Source organism: Euprymna scolopes, chromosome 4, assembly GCF_053919585.1.
Source record: "Euprymna scolopes isolate OS-2025 chromosome 4, ASM5391958v1, whole genome shotgun sequence".
Lineage (NCBI taxonomy): Eukaryota > Metazoa > Mollusca > Cephalopoda > Sepiida > Sepiolidae > Euprymna > Euprymna scolopes.
In genome coordinates this window covers 159,226,152-159,250,606 of record NC_136485.1, presented here as the reverse complement: position 1 = coordinate 159,250,606, position 24,455 = coordinate 159,226,152, and the positions used below count along the sequence as shown (strand labels likewise).

General features: G+C 31.3%; 1 protein-coding gene and 1 pseudogene across 1 annotated transcript in view; both read left to right on the top strand.

The window, feature by feature from the left end:
- The window catches only part of LOC145272399 (netrin receptor unc-40-like), an 803,917-nt gene that overhangs the window by 268,555 nt on the left and 510,907 nt on the right, over window positions 1–24,455 (top strand). The window lies entirely within an intron of this gene.
- On the top strand, window positions 8,931–9,058 carry LOC145274320 (U2 spliceosomal RNA; annotated as a pseudogene).

Here is a 24,455-nt window from a genome sequence, read left to right as displayed (position 1 = left end):
TAGAGTTTTCCAATGTAGGACTTTGAACTAAAGTTTTATTTTTCTATATAATTGTAAATGTTAAAAAAATTCAATACACGCACACATACACACACACACACGCGCGCGCGCGCACACACACACATACATGGTGTGTGTGCGTTAAATTGCTTATTTTAAGGCACTCTATTTTTGCATGGATAATACTACTAAGCAACTGCTTATTTAGTATGTTAACAAATAAGCAATGAATGACAATTTTGCTGAACATATGTCTCGTTTGTAAAGATGACCGAGACGACGTCCAAATGAGACGATTTCGAATCCTATAAGAATCTTATTTTTCACTTTGTGAATTTCTCCACTTTTTTCCAGTCCTGTGAAATCAATACTGATTTGTTCAGTAAGATTATCTTTGAGAAAAACAGCACCACCATAAAATACATTAATTTATTGTAGTGGCATAAATAAATTTCCAATGTTAGAAACAAATATAGATAGATAGTGTGAGAGAGAATAATAATAATAATAATAATAATAATAATAATAATAATAATAATAAAAATAATTCTGGACATTGATGCGAAAAGGACATGTAAACCGTGAAACTAAGTCCCTAATAACTGCAGCACAAGATAACTTGATAAGAACCAACCACATCAAAGCAAAGATCAACAAAACATAAGAAAACAGCAAATGCAGACTCTGTGGACAAAGAGACGAAACTATGAAACATATATTAAGTGAATGCAGCAAACTGGCCCAAAAGAAATACAAAAACAGGCGCGACCAAGTCGGGAGGGCAGTATACTGGTAATTATGCAAACAACTCTATCTCGAATGCACAGACAAATGGTACAAGCATAAGCCTGCAACAGTACTTGAAAACAAGAATCACAAAATCCTATGGGACATGGACATACAAACGGCTAAACCCATCCAAGCAAGAAGACCGGATGTCGTAATAATTAACAAGAAAGAAAAGTCCTGTCAAATTGTAGACTTTGCTGTCCCAGCTGACCACAGGGTGAGTATCAAAGAAAAGGAGAAGCGGAGCAAATACACAGAGCTAGCCAGAGAGCTGAAAGGGATATGGATGATGAAGAAAATGCAGGAGCACTAAGAACAATTCCAAAAAACTTTGGAAAAAGAATGGGAAAAATTGTAATTAGAGGAATGGCTGGAAAGATACAACGAATAACAATCATGAAAACAGCTGAAATATTAAGGAAAACCCTTGAATATGGAGATAAATACACATGAACCACATGCGTGGGCCAGACAAACTGCTGTAGAGGCAAAATATGAAGAAGCGTTTCAGAGAACCAATAACATTGAAGCTGCATATCTACAAGTTCTCCAGCCACTAACCCATCCCCTCCTATTGCCTCACCACCGCCGCCCCTCCCCTCAAAAAAAGAGTGATGCCAAATAGCGAAGAAGCGTCAAGGAGGATGGAACAACCAAGGAGAGAGCGCTGACCAGACTTCCGCTGGACAAGCGCAAAGAGTACTGGGACCTTGGGAAGGTTTATTGCCACTCAAATTCCAATGGAGACCAATGGCCGCTGCCAATGAGAAATCAATAGTAAGAGGCCGTTGCGATAACGCAAATTTATTTGCAAATGTTATCGAAAGAGGTGAAGAGTACTGGAAATCTGATGAGACTTGTTGCCACTCAGCTTTCAGGGAACACCACAGGTTGTTTCAATGGGAGATCTTTGATGACCTGTGTGAAAGCTTGTGAGCCAATAATAATAATAATAATAATAATAAAACGATAAACCATATAGAAAATGAATGCAGTAAACTGGCGCAAATGAAATACAAAAACAGGCATGACCAAGTAGGGAGAGCGGTGCACTGGGAATTGTGCAAACAACTGCATTTTGAGCATACAGACAAATGGTACAAGCATAAACCCGCAACAGCACTCGAAAACGAGAACCACAAAATCCTATAGGACATGGACATACAGACGGACAAACCCATCCAAACAAGAAGACCAGATGTCGTAATAATTAACAAGAAAAACAAATCCTGTCAAATCGTAGCATTGCTGTCCCAGCTGATCACAGGGTGAGTATGAAAGAAAAGGAGAAACGAAGCAAATAATACGAGTTAGCCAGAGAGTTAAAAGGGATTTGGATGATGAAGAAAATCAAAATAGTACCGATAATAGTAGGAGCACTAGGAACAATTCCGAAAAACTTCAAAAAAAGAATGTCAGAAATTGGAATCAGAGGAATAACTGCAAAAGTACAACGACTAACGATAATGAAAACGACGGAAATATTAAGGAAAACCCTTGAATGCGGAGAATAATACAAGAAGACAATATAACGAATAAGCGTTAGAGGGAATGAAGAACACCGAAGCTACATATCTACCAGTTCTACACCCCCATCATGCATACCCCCTATAGTTCCACCACCGCTCCTCCCAATAAAAAAGTGACACCAAAGAGCTGAGAAGGGTCAAGAAGGACTGAAAGACCGAGGAGAGAGTGCCAGCTAGACCTCAGTTGGACAAGCACAAAGAGAACTGGGACTTTGGGGAGGTTTAGTGCCACTCAAATTCCAGTATAAACCAATGGCCACTGCCGGCGAGAAATCAATGGTAAGAGTCTGTTGCGATGATGCAAATTCATTTGCAAATGCTGTCTAAGGAGGTGGAGAGAACTGGACGTCTGGGGAGACTTGTTGTCACTCAGCCTCCAGAGAACACCACAGGTTTCCAATCAGATCGTTTGTGGACTTGTGTGAAAGCTCCATGTAAGCCAATAATAATAATAATAATAATATAAAACTAATTTTATCTGGTCATTATTAAGAAAAAACCTTCTTAGAGATTACTACACAAATCGATTTTAAATTGCTATGTGACACCTAACAGAGTTTATAATGTGTGTTTAAAGAATTATCATGTTGAATCAATTTTTGAAATGAAAAACCTCAAAGAAGCATGAATTTTACATAGGATTAAACGAAAATAATTTTAATGTTTTTCATGATTAAATTCATCAAAATTTTATTTGTTTATATATATATATATATATATATATATATATATATATATATATATATATATATATATATATATATATATATATAAAGAGAAGGTGAGAGAGAGAGAAATGAAAAGGAACAAACCAAGTTATGTGTTCATCAACGTTTTGTCTTTATTTCGAGACTTCCTCTGGAAATGTCCATAGTTTCTATTTACCATTAGCGTATTAAGCGATGCTCTTTGTGTAAAGAAATCGAGCTTAGGTACTTTGGATAATGTCAAAACATTGTTAATTCACTGCCCACATAGCAGCAACCATATAGCGCAACGGTTAGAAGTTCTGACTATCGTTTAGGTGATCGTGTTTCGATCCTGGCTTGAGGTAATTGTTTGTTTAGCCACACTGATAAGCTGTGAAGCAGCGAAACAGTACTGTATGTGGATGACTATATATATATATATATAGAGAGAGAGAGATAGATAGATATAAACTTTCCCACCATCATACAGCTGGTTTTCTAGCTTAATTCTGCTTAAATGGGAAACATACATTATACATCCTTAATATAAATCTCTTATAATTTAAAAGCGAAATTTTCATTTAAATTACATCCCTTGAAAATTAATGACCATAATATTTTAAGAAAAGTTTTTGTAATTTAAATATATTTTTTTATTTGAATATCTTTGACACTGCTAATATAAAAAAATGAAATGTATATCATCTGATTAGTTGTGCGAATGCTTACTGAAAGTATTTGTTGACATTGGATTTGAAGACAGTCGTGTTGTAATTTGAACGGAAGCAATAACTTGATAATGTGTCGGATAGATGGGGAATTTTTAAATAGAAAGTCTGTTCTATGGAAATTCTACATGATTCTACAAGCGTGGTATTGAATTTTTTTTTTTTTTTTCACTGGTAGAATCGTGTAGTAATTGTTCACCAGACCTTAGACCCATCAATGTAAAAGTAATAGTGCCATTACTAGTAACCAGACCTTAGATAACAATAAAATATTATCCGAGCTATAAATAAATATGACGTAATAGGTACACATAATGACCTACATTTAACTATATAAGAAAACACCCCACAGAAACAATTCATTATGCCTCCTCCGCAGAAAAGACGCCGCACTAAACTAGAATTCACAGTACCAGGATACGAATTTCTAGGACCAGGGACAGACCGCAAAAAATTTAAAAACACTCCACGAAACAAACTCGATCTAGCAGCAAAATTACACGACCGTTTTTTAATTTTAGCCACAGAAAGGGCAGTTCTTTGCAGATGTGGTAGACAAACGAATTAGGAGCGACCTAAGATAGAAGCCCAGTTGAGCACCTTCTGGTTTTATAATTCTATCTTGAAGCCCCATCGATACATATTGAGAAAAAATGTGAATTGAAGCATAGCAACTACATAATAAATAGATCTTTAATGTATTGCTATGTGGAATATGAAGCATCTTTTGTTGTACTTTATTGATTTTAAATTCACAGTGTCTACACACGTATACAGCTATTCAATTATTATTATAAGTTATTATGATGGGCACTTACGCTAATGTTCAATAAATCTCAATAAGTTATTTATTATGGTCTCTGAGTTAGGAAATAATTTATATTCATATTTTAATTTCTCCTTATTTACGTTTGTCAGAAGACAAAGGAAATAACCGTACTTTGCATTAGGGTTTACATGTCCTTTGATAGGGGATTTTATAAAGATCTGGTTTTCCTATATTTTATTGTGAAAGTATGCATTCTTATATATATATATATATATATATATATATATATATATATATATATATATAGTGTTATAATGGAAAAATTCCAGAGGAAATCCGGGTATGAGAGCTCAATGTGGTAAACAGAGCAATAAGATAAAAAATATAACACGGAAATTACATAATTCAATTATGTAATTTCCGTGTTATATTTTTTTATTTTTTATTTTATATATATATATATATATATATATATATATATATATATATATAGAGAGAGAGAGAGAGAGATATGGCATGCATTCTCATATATATATATATATATATATTAATTAATGAATGACAAAAGTCTATATTCCAAAATTCATGATGTTGACAATCTTACAATTTATTACTTTAATCCAGTTGATATTTACAATTCTTGAAAATATCTGTTTCGTAGCACAAAATTAATCACTTAATTATTATATCAATCAGTGAATCTATTTTGCCCTTAACTCATCAGAAGAAATAGAAACAACCAATCCATCAAAAGGAGATAAAATGCTTTTTGATATGAGTAAAATTTGATTCTAAATTCAAAATGGAGTAATGTAAGCATATTATAAGGTATTTACAGCTTCTCTTCCAATTTTCGGATTTTAATCATGTCAAATGCACTTTATCTCGTTTTGATGGATTGATTGTTGCTATTTCTTCTGATGAGTTAAGAGAAAAATAGATTCACTGATTGATATAGTAATTAAGTGATTGATTTTGTGTTATGAAACAGATACTGTCAAGAATTTTAAATGCCAACTGAATTAAAGGAATAAATTGTAAGGTGGTCAACATCATGAACTTAGGAATATAGACTTTTTTATTCATTCATTATATTGCTCTGTAATTACATTGAGCTTCTTAAATAAGAATTGGTGTATATTATAAGGAAATAAAGTATATTTCACAGATATATATATATATGTGTGTGTGTGTGTGTGTATGTGTGTGTGCGTGTGCGTGTGCGCGTGTGTGTGTGTGTGTGTGTGTGTGTGTTTGTTTATCTTGTCATCTAGAATGATAAGGCAATTAAGTCTGTTCAGCTGCTGAGAAGAATTTATTTGTACAAAATTGTTTGTTTATATATATATATATATATATATATATATATATATATATATATATATATATATATATATATATATGTGTGTGTGTGTGTGTGTGTCTGAGAGAGAGAGAGAGAGAGAACATATCCATTTCATCTTTTGTTTTATATTTATTTTTTGTTGGAACAAGGGAACAACGGCTGAGTATGTTATTCTTAAACACTGGCTTCCTTCCCTGCTAACTCACTACTCTATTGAGATAAGCACCTTTAGCTGCTTTCACACGTTCACCTTCAGGATATCCTTCTTAGCCTTCCCGCTGCATTATAGTCAATTTAATATTTTATTTGTCCATAGTAATTTTCTGAGTTACTTGTGATATAGCATGGAAAGTAGAAGGCAGTTATACAGAGTGAGTCACAGGAAACGGATGTTTTTGTTTTTTTTCTTAGAACGCTCCTTGCTTTCCTCGCAGAGTTTTGTTTCCTTAAAAAAACGTCAGTTTCCCGTGACTCACTGTATATGTATATATGTATATGTATAGAAACGGATGTTTTTAAAGAAAACAAATCTCGGGACACGGGTGTTTTTAAGGAAACAAAACCCTGTGAGGAAAGCAAGGAGCGTTCTAAAAACATTTGTTTTCCGTGACTCACCCTGTAGATGGTCGTTCGAAAGTATGCCAGCCTCTTTTATCAGACTTTAGAAAAACCACAGGTCGTACTTTTGTAGCCCTTCCTCTAAATTCTAAATAATATTTGTCTTCACCTCTCCCTAATAATTTTGATGATTGTCAGCTATTCAGATGTGTTAAATATGAGGTTGTCATTTAATAGATTTAAAAGAGTTATGTGTGTCTTTTTGCTACTCATATTTTCTTTTACTTGTTGGGTTCTTATCTCTGAAATGTGACTGCATGGGGAAGAGTTTATAATGAGGCAAAGCTAACGCAATTCTCATTAACTCTCATTACACAATTTTATAGAGTTGTAATTTTCTTAACTATAAATCGTGTTTAGCGATTTTTTTTTTTTTTTTTACACAGTGATCACCACTTATCAAGGCCCGGAAGCCACTCAGCGATAAGAGTTATTGCAAGTACATTAGGTTAGTGTGGAGATTTGATGAAGTGTTTACTTAAGGGGGCGGTTCATTAGGAATTTGTTAACGTTGGACTTGAAGACATCCAAGTTGTAGTCCGGTGGGAAGCAGGCAGACGGAACAGAGTTCCACAGGCGTGCATTTCTAAGAAAGAAGCTTTGTTCATGAAATCCGCGTTTTGATTTAGGCACAGATATAGAGTGGGGGAAATTTTTCACAGTGGATTCAGCTAGACGGGTGATTATGTCCTATAAATGTAAAGCAACCGTATTATGGGAGTTGATTTAGTACTAACACTTTATTACTAATTTAATTTCCTTTACAGTCTAATTCTTCCGCTGCATTATCTTTTGTTTACACCGATCTTATTTATTTACCTGTATTTATTATGTCGTTTTTTTTGTCCTCTGAAATAAAAAAAAGCCAATATTTGCAGGGGTCTGTCAGTTCTCCATATTGGCTAGCAAAAGAGACTTTGCCGATTATGACAGCTATATTTACTTCTGGGTCTCATAGCTTTTAAATTTATTTCTATTTTTTAATGTTTTTCCGACAACAGCAATCACAGACATATTTTACCTGTGACCATGCTAAGGGATAGGACTTGTACACTCCATATGCAGAAATAGCAGTTCACTATCATCAACATTGTACTTGTTAGATGCTTACAATAAAGAATGTTGATCAATATTTGTCAACAAACTCAGAAACTAATAGTTTCCGAACATATATACATATACAAAACATTGTCTTTAATTATGCTATAGATTTTCCAAGCACTGGCATATGCAGATGGCACGACATTTTTGGTGATTGAAAATTTCACCTTGAAAATGAAAAACTGTGATTTTGAACATGTTTATTTATGATAATAACCTTTGTTATCTATAAATGGATTCCATTTGTCAACGAGCTTATAAATGCTTCGCTTGTAAAATCTTTCAAGATTTTATGTAAAATATGAATCTAACTCATGTTCAGTCTGTGATCATGATGCTAACCTAAAGCCATCTAAGTGGTTTTGTAATCCTCAAAATAATCCGAAGCCTTTTTTTTAAGTCAACAGAAAAGGAACCATTTTCAAGTCATCTAGGTCAGGATAATGCAAGATTTGCTCAGTAGTGTTTGTGTGAGGACGAACATGCTGAAAGATGACTTCCGTTTCCGATCAACATGGCCGAGAATATTGCAGAAAAGTATGAATAATGCTTTAATAATGTCAAAGAAAAATCTCTCAATTATGCATGAAATAAATTACAATGGTTTAAAATGCGCCTTCTACAAACTGGTAGAAGCTTTTTCACCAACCTGATGAATTTAAATCTGAATTGTAAGATCAAATAATGATAGGCATATTTTTAGTCATGTGCAAGCAACTCTATAAATCAATCCGTCGGTCGGTCGGTCGGTCGGTCTGTTGGACGGTCTGTCCGTAACACTTTTGTGCTTGGCCTTTTTGGTTAAGATCAAAGGTCTATTGTTAATAGATGCTGTTCTTAGCCATGTGCCTAAGTTTTTTGTTCATCGTTGATTTTTACTGTATTTTTAACATGAATAAAAGATTTAATATCTCAAAGTGTAGTATCTGTTCCGGCAGATATTGCAAGCAAAGACCATATGTGGGGGCAGCCCCACATATAAGACCTTGGTCAATGTAGGGGCAACCCTTCATACCAATTGTCACTATCCAGCTCCCCTACTCCCTGGAGAGTTGGCCCCCATTTCCCCTTCACTCCTCACTTTAAAAATCGTCCTTGTGCCTAATTTTCTCGGTGGGGGAGCAAATAAATACCTGGTCAAGATCAAAGTGTATTATCTGTTCCGACAGATACTGCAAGCAAAGACCATATGTGGGGGCAACCTCACATATAAGACCTTGGTCAATGTAGGGGCAACCCTTTATACCAATTGTCACTATCCAGCTCCCCTACTCCCCGGGGAGTTGGTCCCCATTTCCTCTTCACTCCTCACATTAAAAATCGGCCTTGTGCCTAATTTGCTCTGTGGGGGAGCAAATAAATACCGCTTTTCTTGGCCTTTTGGCCAAGATCAAAGGGTAGTATCTGTTCTTACTACATGCTGTACTTATTGTGATATAAAGTGGGGGATCACTTTTCTGTATTAATTTAATGTAAAATGATCACCCACTTCTAAGAAAGAAGCTTTGCTCATGGAATCTACGTTTGGATTTAGGCACAGATAAAGAGTGGGGAAAATTATTGACAGTAGTTTCAGCCAGACGGGTGTTTCTCGTGGAAGATTGGCGAGAGGGGACGAGGGATTGGAGCTCAGACGAGCACCTGCCATGGAAATAATGATAAAACAAAGACAGGCTCGCAACGTCTCTTCTGTGGGAGAGAGGTTGCAGGAAAGAGAAAAGGACATCCCCCACTAAACCACAAAGTCTATTTTGTACTCTGTCAAAGCACGATAGGCTGTTTTTAGCAGCTTCTGCCCAGATGTGGCAACAGTACTCCATCTTTGGACTTGCTTATCGTGCAATTGAATTATTGCTCTATCTTTTCTGACAGTAATATTTCATTCGTTTTTGTCTTGATTAATTACTATAAACTTTATACAATTTGTTAAAAAAAAATGAAAAAGGTTCGTGTACTGAGAAATAACAAATGTTATTCTAAAAAGTTATTTTACTGATAAAGTTTTTCATCGTCTCCATTGAAGGAAAAAAAAAAAAGAAATAAATTCGATTTTCTGCAAATGATCAAAAATATAACTATAGAGACATGCTAAAATAATGTTTACTGCAAAATATTGTAATATCTTTGTTTCTATTGTCGACGAATTGTGAAATAAATATAGATTGATTTTTCTGGGAAAGTGTCTTCGTTTTCAAAATTTAAGCAATAAAAAAGATTGGAACCTTTTCTTTTTTTACCCTTCACAAATCGGTTTTCCAAAACGTATTTGTTCAAGTGATTACATTTGCACAATGCAAATCTATACCTACATACATACATACATACATACATACATACATACATACATACATGCATGCATACTTATATACATACGTACATACATACATACATACATACACATATATATTATATACATACACATATATATAATAAATTTATAATACATCTATATATTATAAATTTATTATATATATATATATATATATATATATATATATATATTCCGGTTCTTTGACTGTCACGGCTCTTGTGGCTGCGACGTTGTTTGGCTGTGGAATTTATTATATATATATATATATATATATATATATATATATATATATATATATAGTTTATAAATTTATTATGTATAATATAGCAAAAATAAAATTACTTAGAGTATAATTTTTAGAAAGGTTTTATAAATGTTTCAAATTTTTGTATAAACTTTTATGTCATCTATTTCATTTGAAACAAAAAAGAAGCAAATGAATATTTAAAAAAGAAATTTTATTATGATTAGACAATACAAATGTTTTTTGCCTTTTTTTTTAAATTTATATGTATAGGAGGTTGTTGGTGTAATTTTTTTTTGGTGGGGGGATCAATATTTTTAGTAGTAAAAACTATGAGTTTTATTGCTCTAATTTGTTTTTCGTTTTTGTTTTTCTTTGTGACATTTTAATGTATTTCTATAAATATGATTAATGCTGTTGTCTATAACTCAAGTTCGTGACCTTACATACGCTAAGGAAGAAGGAAAGTTTTCAATTTTTATTGTATTATTTACTAATACTACTACTACAATGATACAACTACAATAATAATAATAATAATAATAATAATAATAATAATAATAATAAAATAATAACAATAAAGATAATGTTTAATATCCTTCAACTCACCCTCTCAGATATTTGTTATGGGTTGAAGGCTAATGATAAATGATACAATGTTATCTTCCTGGACTGTCTTCCTTATTTATCTAAATGTTAGGCCTGCTATCATTGAGAGCTGAGGGTAATTTACTGATTGAATAGATTTCTAATCAATTTTCTATCTTCATAAGGACAACTAATAAAAGAACCGTCCATCTTATCATCATTTAAAAAATACGCTCCCATTGTGCAAAGCATCCTACCTAGACAACTATTCTTGTGAAAATGATCGCATTGTTAATGTTAAATTTCATCTCCCAAAATTAATAGATTCTTGAATTTACCAGAATTTAATGATTCCTTTCACTAAATGGATAGCAACACAAAACAGTTAAATAATGCTATACTTTTTATTATCTGTACTTACTAGTTCTTACACAGGCCATTATCTGAGATTAATGATAAACGGTGATGTTCCCTGGAGTCTGCGTGACAAGTCTCCTTATTTTTCCAATACTCTTCACCTCTTTCAATAACCTTTGCAAGTAACTTTGCATTTTCGTAACTGCTGTTTACCATTGTTTTCTTACTGACAACGACCATAGGTCTTCACTGGAATTTGGGTTGTGACTAGCATTCCCAAAGTCTTAGCACTCTCTGCACTGATCTAGTGGAGGTCTAGACAGTGTTCTTCCATCCTCCATTAACCCTTCACAACTATCTTGTGTGCACCAGTAAGGTTTAATGCTTTTTTTAAGAGGAGGTTGGTTTATAAGATTTCTTGCAATTTCAGTTTCCTGGGTTTCATGTGTTTATTATTATTACTATTATTATTGTTGTTATTATTATTAGTAGTAGTATTATTATTATTATTATTATTATTATTATTATTATTATTATTAGTAGTAGTAGTAGTAGTAGTCACTAGGTGTTCTCACACAAGTCATCATTAGACATTGCTCACTGACAACAACTGGTAGTGTTCCCTGGAGTCTGGATGTCAGTATTCTTCCCAGATTTCCAGTATTCTCAATCTTTTTTCAATAACCTTTTCAAATGAATTTACATCATTGCAACAGTTTCTTGCCGTTTACTTCTCGCTGACGATGACCATTGGCCATCACTGTTATTTAGGTTGCAATAAGCTTCCCCAAGATTCCAATCCTCTTCACATTCATCCGATGGAGGTCTGATCAGTGCTTTCTCTCCTCGGTCTGTCCATCCTCCTCGACCCTTCTTGACTATTTGGTGTGGTGCCAGTTGATACTGAACTACATTTTTTTTGGAGGGTGGGACATATATACAATATCAGTTTTGTTGATTTCATGCAGTGTTCTTCTCTCTTTTTGTTTGACCTCTAAATGACTGGTTAGCATTTGTAGCTCATATTCAAGAGTTTTCTATAATGTTTCAACCATCCCCTTGATTCCAATTTCTCTCATTTTTTTTTCAAAGTTTATTTTTAGAATTATTCCCAGTGCTCCTACGATTATTAGTGTTAGCTTGACTTTTTTCATCTTCTATGTTCCTTCCAACTCTCTGGCCAGTTCCATATATTTACTTTGCTTCTTTGTCTCCTTTATATTCATCCTGTGGTCTGTTGGAATGGTGAGATCTACTATCTGGTGGAACTTTTTCTTCTTGTTAACTATTATGGCAACAGGTCTCCTTCCTTGGATGAGTTTATCTATTTGTACGTCCATATTCCATAGGATTTTATAATTTCCACTTTCAAGTACTGCTACTGGTTTCTACTTGTACAATTTGTATGAGTTTCAATGTACATTTACTTGCATAATTTCCAGCGTACTGACTTCCCCACCTGATCGTGTTTATTCTTATATTATTTGGGGGTTGGTTTTCTGCATTCACTTCTAATGTAGCTTATAGTTTCGTCCCTTTGTCCACAGAATTTGCATTTGTCGATTTCTTGTATCTTGTCGATTTTAACTTTGATGTAGTTGGTTCTAATCGTGTTATCTTATGTAGCTGTTAGTAGTGATTGAATTTCTCTGTTTAGGTGTCCTTTTCATAGCCATATCCAAGTGTTATTGTGAGAGTTATCTTTTGTCATTCTTATGAATCGTCCGTGTAGCAATTTTCTTTTCTTATCTTCGCTACGTATTTGCCATTATCAGTGACTGCTTAATATTTTATGGTATGCCAATTTCCTTCAAGTAACTGGAAACTGCGTCAACTGATTTCACAAATAACTCTTTTTTATCTTCATTTATTAGCAGAATTATACCGAATATGATGTGAGAATTTAAAATCTACACATACTATCCAATTGAAACTATAACTGACCCAGAAAAATCGCCTATCTTCACATTCTACGACACGTGTTTGACAAAGGAGAAGTTTTGTTCTCAACTATTCTTCTCATTAACGTTTATCGTTGAGACAAAAAATAAGCTCTCGGAAAAATAAATTGATGCAGCTCCCAAGCGCCTTGAGAAAGTGGTGACGATTGCTATTGTCAAAATAATCTGGGACAATTCCCAAGTCTTTATTAACTAAAGTAAATAAACTAGAAATAAACTGTCTGTGAAAATTGAAACTTAATGCTTAGCTCCAGGGCGAAATTATCATTAGAGAAAATTAAGAATAATTACTATTTTATCAAAAAGGCAATTTTGCTCTTTTATGTTTAAAAGAAAATGGAATTGTAATCAGTAAGAAGAAGAAAATTATGAGCGATTCAAAATTCATATTATGCCAATAATTTTAGTTTTTATTACTTTCTTTTTGTTATAGTTCTTCTGTCTCATCAAAATTTTTGTCATCAGAACAATTTCTTTGGACATTTTAGAGGCGTTTGTTTTGTCAGCAAGAGGACATATTGGGAAAAATGAAAATAGATAAATTCACATATTTTCCATATTTTGATGGTATAAAAGGGAGATAATTCAAGAATTGAATAAAATTGAATGTCTTTAAAATGACAATCATTTTATCTGCATTAATTTACAGAATTATTGAAATAAATGCTGCAAATATACGGTGTATAGAATCTCTTCATAGAACATCTATTCATATTTTCTCAGTGATGATCACAGAATTCATGTTTGTACTAATTGTAACTGCAGTAAATTTATATATAACATAGTGTACTTATCTGGCATTGGCTGGGAGTTTGTTCACTTTCATTTTATTAATTGTTTTTTTAATATTTATTTATAGCTTTTTTTAAATGAGATTCTGAAAGTTGAATTTAACTATTATGGTTAATAATGTTGTTTTAACTCTTATTTATAAAATTATTCACTCTTTTGGAAGAATCGCTAAGAATTTGAAGTATTTCAAACGACAGCTACGCATCAGGAAAAATCTTTATTAAATTATAAAACCCAAAATGAGTTTATATTATTTGACAATTTAAATGCTGCCAAATTCCTTTCAGTTTTCTAATGGTCACAAAGTAATTTATTCTCTCTCTTTCAGTTTTTTGGTTTTTATTAAATTAAATTTGATGACTAGTTCACTTCCTAGTTGCACACCTACTCTGCATCCCATTACTTTATTATATTTAGGCAATTTTTTTGCTTTGTTTCACTGTCTTATGACAAATCAACGCCTTGGGGTTATGTAGTAAAATGTAAATGCTCCAATGTGTGCGATAATTTGAACAAAAGTTGCTATTTTACACATTGTCCTTCAATGTACCTTGATAGTTGTTTGTATCACTAAAATAGAATGACTATGCATTGATATATTTCCAGTAAAAATATTGAACCTTTACTTTAGCATCCAGCAGGAACAATGGGTTTTATTCCCTTTTTTACAAGAAATGAGGTTTATTTTTAAAATTTATTGTGCAAATATTTGATTTAAATATTCAAATTTGAAAACTTACTTTATGATTTTATTTTCTAGTGAAAAAATATTAAAAAAATGACACTTTACAAATACATAGCATCTCTACTGCTAATATATTATTGTGCAAACAAAATGATTTTTTTTAATGCATCTTTAATTTTACTTATTGATTGTTGGTTGGTTGTTTTTTCAACTCTTTTCAGGTTATTTAATGCAGAATCCAAAGATTCAGAAGAAAAATTTTTTAATAGAATATATTTGTTGTTTTCAAGTCGGTTTCTATTTAACCTATAGTTGGGACCCTAGAAGGTACTACCACTCCGGGTCAGATTGGACCTGGGAGCATGGCAATGAAAGGGTGGCTCCACACTTCCCAAAGCCTGCAAGCTTGGGGCTCACCACTGGATATAGTTTAAGGTCATATCCAGGACCTTTACTTATTGAAAAATAATACTTAATTACTAATTGCTCTTCATTCTCCATGACATTTCGAATGGAACTCTTTATTTAATCTATGTATGAGGTAGTATGCTCCTGTTCTGGCAGCAATGACTGAGTAGAAGTTCGAAGTAATTTGCAATCGTAATTTGAGTATTGCCTGCACTAAGAATTGAACCTTGAAGTTTCATTCAAATTCAAAAACGTGTATATAAAAAGTGCTTTCAATAAGTTTCCAGACATTTTTTGTACATGCATTTAAAATCATCAGAGACGTTTGAAAATTCAGTATGTTGTTGCAATATATATTGTGAGATGACTGATTAATTTTGATGATTTCAGGTTCAAATTACCAGCTAAAAGTGGCCATGCGAAAAGAGTCTGGAAACTTATTGGAGGCACCTTGTAACATTTGTTTTCTTTTTTATAAATTAAATTGTTTCATACTTTATGATCTTTAAGAGTTACTCTTGATTTCACAGTAAATCTAATCTTGAAAGTTTGAAACTTTATTTGGATCATCAATGGCACGAGAGACCAAAAAAAAAAAAAAATGGATGATGCTGTCAGAATTGAGTTTCATTGTTTCATCTGACTCCCATGAGGTCGAACATGTGCTCGTTATCAACGTTCTGTTTTGCCATTGTTGAAAAATTGATAAAAAACGTGCCTCCGTCTGTGTTTCAAGATTTAAAACAACAAAAATACTAAAGTACACAGTATTTAATTACATCTCTCAGATATGTTCAATTAAAACCATGAAAATAAACATCAATTATCTCAATGATAAAGGGATAAAACTTCATTTTGAATTTCCATTTTCATTAGTGAACTCTTCTCATGATGTTCTTGCTTTCAAATCGTGGAACATGATTAAGTTTAAATCATGTGAAAGTAATTACAGCTTGTAAACTTTGTTGATGTCTGACATCCATTAGTTTTGTTTTTATATTAAAAAACAATTTGGGAAAATTTCATCTGAAAACACTTTTCCCTTTTTGATGCTTTTATTAAAAAGTCGTGTAAATTATCACTTTTACATTGAATACAAAATAATTAATTTTTATTGAAAACTCAAGACAAGGAAAGATCAAGAATTTGTAGAATATGACTGTTCAAAGAGTTCCGAAGAATGTTCTGTTTCAAAGATAGTTGAGTTTTTTGTTAAGAGAAATTGAATGTGTTGAATAGCAAGGGGCATTTTTAAGGATGACGCTGAGTTCATATTGGGCCAATATATATAACGGATATAACGATGATGATGAAGTGGGAGACAATTATACATATTACGATAGTGATGATAGGGAGAGAAACATTTATATATCAGTTCTTATATTTCTTGCAACACATCTAGAGAGGAGAAGATACATATTCTTGGGAGAGTTACACAATGTTCATAATAAGATGTTTCACACATTACCTTTTGGGTGTTGAAAGATGACACGACAACAGTTTTACAAAAACACAAAGATGATTCTTTATTCATTGGACCGGTCAAATGATGACGACGTCAAAAATTCAAATTCGGGATCTACATAGTTTAATGTTCTTCCTTTCGCTTCCAAAGGATTCTCAACTCTCTCCCTGACTGACTAGCAGACTCAAATGTTCTGTCTCAACTGATCTGACTAATTCTAGCTCCTATATTGAGAATCTCCCTTTTGTTATGACGTCAGAAGTGTGTTTCCAACGTGACCAATTCACGTGGCTAAGCACACGTTTTTCAAACACACTTTTGACAACAAAGAATTCTCAACTAACCTATTTTTTAACCGAATCTATTTTTTAACAATACATTTTTAATTTGTATTGTTCATTCTTTTTAGCTGACATTTTTAATTCAGTTTTCATAAAAGAACGAACAATCAATTCGTTTTACAATATAAACAATATCTAACTATTTATTACTAGAATTTAACAATAGGCCTTTTTAACATTTTATTTCTTAAACTTCCTTACAAGGTTCGATTCTCGGCTTATCCTAATCTAATTTTCACTTATCTAATGTTTTTCTTATTTACATGGAAAGGGACAACCCTTTTTTCTGTAACAAGTGCACATGTTTGTTTCGGTTAGTTCTGCGTGAGTTTATGCATGCATAAATAGGATAAGCATGAAGATATGTGTATATATTAGTGTGATTGTTTTACCAGTTAGAGAGTATATGTACTAACTTCTGCACGAAAATGGTCGGTTAGCAGTATGTATATGCTGGTACTGTGTTTAGTAATCAGTGAAAGTTTCTAGTTGCATCTATTGCCGCCCTATCATCTAGAGGTTAGCCTTTAAGTACTTACCTAAATGTTTCTGGTATGGAATAAAAATCCCATAAAAAGGGAAAGAAGAGTACTGTGTTTGGGTTTTTATAGTACACCCAATATTTTGGGACTGACTATTTCCTGGGTTTTCACTGGTTCAAAGAAAGTGCTGATTTGAGATTTTGTCCAATTCAGAGTTAATATGTACAAATATCATTTGCTGTTACTTCAAACAAACTCAACTGAAAAAGTTAATCTGCTTTATTACTGGACATGAAAATATGACTGAATAGTGGCTCTCGTATCTGTAGTAAACATTAATTATTCTAGGTTGGTCATAAATGATTGATATCATTGAATATCATATCCAAGAAGACATTACTGTTTCAGAGACACCAGCCCATATTTTGTGTTGCCCCTTTTCTTGGCTAAATACTTCCCAATTGCAGGCCAGTCATCTGCAGCATGCAACCATGTATTCCATTAAACGTGCAATATTGCGCATGTTTACAGTTGCATAATGTCAGAGTTATCTCCCTTGGAGATAAATCAAAGTTATCTTTGAACATTCTGACGAGTATTAGAGAATATGCTATCTTATCTAGAAGTTAATAAAACTAATTTAAAGCATGTACTTTTCGCTAGCATTACATCTCCTTTAAGAATATCCGAAAATGAAACAGTATAGAAAGACCTATAAAGGAAACACGAATCCTTTCGATTTATTAAATAGTAATTGACTTGTCTTTTTAAAAGCTTGATACACGAACACAGTAGAAGCACTAAACTCAAATATCAGTCATTGTTTTATATTTTTTTATGGAAATACCCCGAGGCAGAGTGTGAAGCCACTTGATGTAAGGATCTAACAAGAATGAAGGGTTTTATCACAATGACTACATATGCTTATTCACCTTAGTCTTAGAAATAGCAAGGCTATAGGTAGAAAAAAAAACAGCAGGAAGAGAGTTCCACAAGCCTGCATTTTTTAAAAGAAGCTACTGGAATAGGAATCTGTATTACACTGAGGTATCAAACCAGCGAATTAGACAAACAAGTCAAATGAGGTGGAAAAAAGAAAGTAGGAAATAGATCTGACAATTCTGAAGAACGCATGCCACAATAGTATTTCTAGAAAAGACTGAGGCTAACAGCCTCACATCTGTGAGAGATTTTCCAGAGAAGAAGCAAGGATGGAGGTGTCAAATTATAAATACGCTTCTGTAATTTATCAAGGACCATCAGAGAGATAAATAAAGGAAGACATCGCCTGGGACAGGTTAGTTTGGAGGCCAGTTTTTAAAAGCCGTCCAACACAAGCCAGCATGTAAAACGGACGTTAAAACTGCTGCTGCTGATGATGATGATTATGATGAGTACATTCTATACAAATAATTGTCCTGTACTAATTTATTTTAATTTTTACAAGCAATCAAAGATGTGTGTAAAAGAAAAAATTCAAATCACAAATATCAGATTTATTTTGATCTGAGAAAAGCTGAATCTGATTTGCCCATTTTTTTTTTTTTTTTTTTTTTTTAGTTGTTTAGTTTTCAATCTTTTGTGAAAACCAAGTGATTACATCTTCTTGTGATAATTATCTGCCTTGACTGTCATTCACATTAAATAAGCCTGGGCCCTATAAAAGAGTTCAGTGTCCATCATTATTCAATTCAGAAAAAGTCTTCTATTGAATGGCTGCCAGCAACAGACACGTTGTTCAGCTTAATCTTTGTCGGATCATTTTTTTTAAAATCATGTCCAACCCTAACAAGGTATATAACCACTTGGACGTAAGCACGTATTTGGGACGATGCTTAGGAAAGATGAACAAGATGTTGGTTTACATTACATTTAAACTTCTGCATATCACTACAGTCAGGGAAGCAGGTTGCAGAAAGGGAATTCCAAAGTCTAGCTGTTCGAGTGAAGAAACTAATAGAGTAGAAAGCTTTGTCGCATCTAGGGACCTCAAAAGTGAAGGGGTGGGATTTTGTTGCTAAGCGGGTTTGTTGTGGATATGTAAGTCCAGAGGGCACAAGTGCAACGAGTTAATCAGAGCACATTCCATTAAAATATTTGTAAAACAGGCACAGAGATGCAACATTGCAGCGATGGGACAGGGGTTGGAGCTTAGTAGACAAAGCAGGACCTATTAATCTTGGTGTAACATTTCTCTTGTTAGATTTACTTGGACGATTTATCGTAGTAATAATTAAAGAGATAAATCTGTTTATTTGTGTCTCAGTAAAATGCTAGATCTTTGAATCACCATAAAATTTTTGGACTGATTTTATGATTACTAAATAGTTAATGTTGTATATGATGATCAAATTTTCATAAAACCCAGTATAAATCATGTTTTATGCAACCAAATTATTTTGCCTGCAAAAAGTTCTTTCATTTGCGTTTTCTTGTAACTTTATTTAATTATACCTAAAAATAAATATCTTTTATCAACCGAATTCTAATAACAGTAATCAAACTGATGAAGAATCTAACTTTCTAAGGTAATAATAAGATCTGCTTAAAGCAATTAAAAGTATTCCTTTGCGAATGCGATGATTAATAAGTCTCAAAAGAAGCTTCAGCTGATGTATTCTTCTGGTGGCTGTAGAATTACAAAGAGGCCTGTCAATTTCTAACGTAATAATATATTTTATGTAATAAATAATATTATATTTTATATTATAAATAATATTATATTTATATTATAAATATTTTTTTATATTATAAATAATATTATATTTTATATTATAAATAATATATTTTATATTATAAATAATATTATATTTATATTATAAATAATATTTTTATATTATCAATAGTATTATATTTATATTATAAATAATATATTTTATATTATAAATAATATATTTTATATTATAAATGCTATTGTATTTTATATTATAAATAATTTTTTTATATTATAAATAATATTATATTTTATATTATAAATAAATTTTTTTATATTATAAATATTATATTTTATATTATAAATAATATTATATTTTATATTATAAATAATATTATATTTTATATTATAAATAATATTATATTTTATATTATAAATAAGATTATATTTTATATTATAAATAATATTTTTATATTGTAAATAATAGCATATTTTATATTATAAAATGAATAAAATTATATTATAAATAATATATTTTATATTATAAATCATATTATATTTTATATTGTAAATAATATTATATTTATATTATAAATAATATATTTCATATTATAAATAAAATTATATTTTATATTATAAATAGTTATATTTTATATTATAAATAATATTATATTTTATATCATAAATATTTTTATATTATAAATATTAGTATATTTGCTATTATAAATAATATTTTTTATATTATAAATAATATTATATTTTATATTATAAACAATATTGTTTATATTATAAATAATATTATATTTATATTATAAATAATATATTTTATATTATAAATAATGTTATATTTTATATTATAAATAGTATTATATTTTATATTAAAAATAGTATTATATTTTATATTATTAATAATATTTTTATATTATAGATAATAATATATTTTATATTATAAATAAAATTATATTTTATTTTATAAATAATAATATATTTTATATTATAAATAATATATTTTATATCATAAATAATATATCTTATATTATAAATAATATATTTGGATTATAAATAATGTATTTTATATTATAAACAATATTATATTTTATATTATAAATAATATTATATATGACATTATAAAATAAGATCTACGTTGTAATATTTATAATTATTATTGACGTTTTATTGTGATTTTTCCTACTTATTTATTTATTTTTGTTGCAAATTTCAGCATATGAAAATTTGTAGGTATAAGCTTATTGGCAATGCGGTTTAGACAGGAGTGCTGAAAAAGAACAATAAATAGAAATAATTGAAAAAAAATGTTGATATTTTTCTTCAATAATTTTTTTTTTTTCAGTTTTCTAAGATTGATTTAATAGCAAACTTAAAAGTCATGTTCTGTGACCTTTACTGTGACCTTCACTGGAAACACACCCAACTGCACAGTTCAAGGGAAGTCTTTATGATGGGTTTGTTGTGCAGAGTGTATGCTGTTTATTTGTGTATTGTACAAAGCTTTCCGATTGGGTGTTTGATCTTATTTAAAAATTTATTGGCATTCATGAAGTGGTTCTCCTATACTTTGGGGATGAGGTTTTCTTCTTTACAGCTGTTGTATGTAGAGAAGCGAATATTCCTGTTCAGTAATTTCTTCATAGTCTCCATTCTAGCGTCCATCTCTCTCACAAAGGTTTTGGATGTTGTCGAACTTTTTGCAGTTTCATGATGGATTTTGTTGTGTAGACACAATAGGAACACCTGATCTGTCTCTTCATGTTAGTTTCTTCTCCCACATTTCCACCACAGTTCTCAAGCTTCAAATATTCAAAGAGGATTGAACTGTGGTTCAGATTTCCCAACGTTTAAATCCTGCACTAATCATCAGAATTCCTGTTACTCTCTTTTTTTGGTTTTCACTTAGTCATAGTTTCCGACTCTAAAACTTTCTAATGATGCACATAACGTTATCCATTACACTTCTCCATTATTACCGTACTTCAAATAATTCTAAAATATAAAAATGCTAAAATAATTATCAAATTTATCTTGAACTCCCTATATATATATATATATATATATATATATATATATATATATATATATATATATGAACAAATGATTAATAAAACATGTTAAAAGACATCTTCAAAAAGAGTTAAAAACATATTTAATTTTAAAAAAGGAAGCACAATGTATATATATATACATATATATATATATATATATATATATATATGTTTCTGTAGAAGTATATTTTATTTCCTTATTTAAGAAGCTCAATGTAATTACAGAGTAATATAGTGAATAAATGACAAAATACTATATTCCAAAGTTCATGATGTTGACCATCTTATAATTTATTCCTTTAATTCAGTTGACATTTACGATTCTTGACAGTATCTGTTTCGTAGCGCAAAATCAATCACTTAATTATTATATCAATTAGAGAATCTATTTTACCCTTAACTCATCAAAAGAAATAGCAACAATCAATCCATCGAATTAAAATGATATGAATTAAAGGAATAAATTAGAGGATAGTCGACATCATGATCTTTGGAATATAGTATTTTGTCATTTATTCACTATATATATATATATATATATATATATATATATATATATATATATATATACTAAGTTATAAGTATTCAAAAGATAAAACTCGTGCATTTAACGATACTATTAAGAGTGCTCAATAAACAAAGAGCAAGATATATTTTTATTGATATAAACAAATTTATATGCTCACGATACTGGACATGCTAATGTTTTGGACAGATGGTTGGTTAAAACCGCAAGTCCTCGTCAGGCGACTTAATAAAGTTTGTCTTCCGCAGAAAAAGTTCGCCATATGTACACTTTAGATATCCCCAAAGAAAATTATCGCATATAGAAGGTATTCAGTTGACAGGTCTATTTCGAGAATTTATTTGGTTCATCACAGTGTTTCAGTCAGTAAATTGATTGTATCATGTGCTGTGTGACATGTAGCACCATCCTGCTGAAACCACATGATGAATTGTCAAACCAAGCTGAATTAAAAAATAACTGATAGTTGCCAAATCGGCAATTAAAGAAAATAGAGTTGTAAAATTAAAGTTCTTTGCTTATACCCCCCAACACACACATATATGTTTCATTGTATCACCCAATTGATTATAAAAGTGCTTGCCATCTAATCAGGACACAGTTTTTCAGTGATACCCACTACATTGGCAATATCTGCATAGAGGGAGCCAATAAAGAATTAGTCCTCATTCTAGCTAATGACACAATACTAAATTAAAGCCAAAATACCATAAACCGCTAATACTTGAAATGTAGATTAGAATTATTAAATAAAACAAAAAAACAAAAAACAACTAATAATAGTCAAGCTTATATCAACAATAAATAACTTATCTAGAAAATGAACGCTCGAAAATTCTGAGTTTAAAGTATAATGCTTGAGAATGTATTTATGATTTTTTGGCTTGAAATAATTTTTAGTTTATAGTTGGATATCATCCTTTCTCTTCAAGAAAACATGGATGAAGTAGAGAACATGAAAACAGACATAAATTAAGAGCAAATATAAAATCCGGGCCATATTCTTATCCAATGAAATACGAGCAGTTGTAAAAGTCATAAAACTCTTCATGAGGAAACATAAAATTGATTCCAGTGAACAAGTAAATTCATTTGCCATTGTCCTACTTACAAAGCCATCAAGTCCAATGTCCATGAAATGTTCATAGTTTCATTGCTGGCAGAAGGAGTTATCACTGCTATTAATCGTTAATCTAATTATTAATACTTGAAAAGAGGCTAGCGCTGGACAAGGCCTCAAGTACTTGATGAACGATAGTATCAAACCGCACAATGGATGCAAGAACTTGCTTAAAATTAAATCACAAATATAGAATGAACAGAAAACGTTTACTTGCTGTCTCACAGATTGAATACTTAATTCATATAAGCATTTACCTTGTTTTTTTCCAAAATTTCATACAATATAGCAATACTTTATTTATGGGGAAAGAAAATACACATGTTGTTTTAATTACACTATGATAGGTATTTAAAAGATGATCCAAATATTATATATTCGTTGCGTCCGTCTAATGTGTTTTTAAGTCTATATAATTTCTAAAAATCAACTTTTGTCATTGTCTCGATATATACACTTGGCAGCAAAATAGAACACACACAAAATATTTTATTTAATCAAATCAGTCTTTTCGATTGCAGAATGATAGTTATGACATCAATGATGGTTCGCCTGGCGGTAGTGTATGTGCTAAGCAGTGGAGAAAAATGTGTCGCTTGTCCTGCCTGTAGTCACTGCTCTTTTCTCTTCCCATTATCTGCTGCCTCTATTTTATTGACACAATGGCGTTAAAACATTCCATCATATATTGTCTTGAAATGTCAGTTAGTCCTACTGACCTAATCTTTAATCTATGTCCCCCTTTTGACTCCTTTGATGTAATTCCTGGGACAACTCGATCCGGAATCTGACCGACTTTTCTTTGACGTCATTCCCGGAGCATCTGCCAAATATCCAACACAAGAAGAGCCATTAATGATTGCTAAAAGTAATTTTACAGTTCTTTCTTTTTCT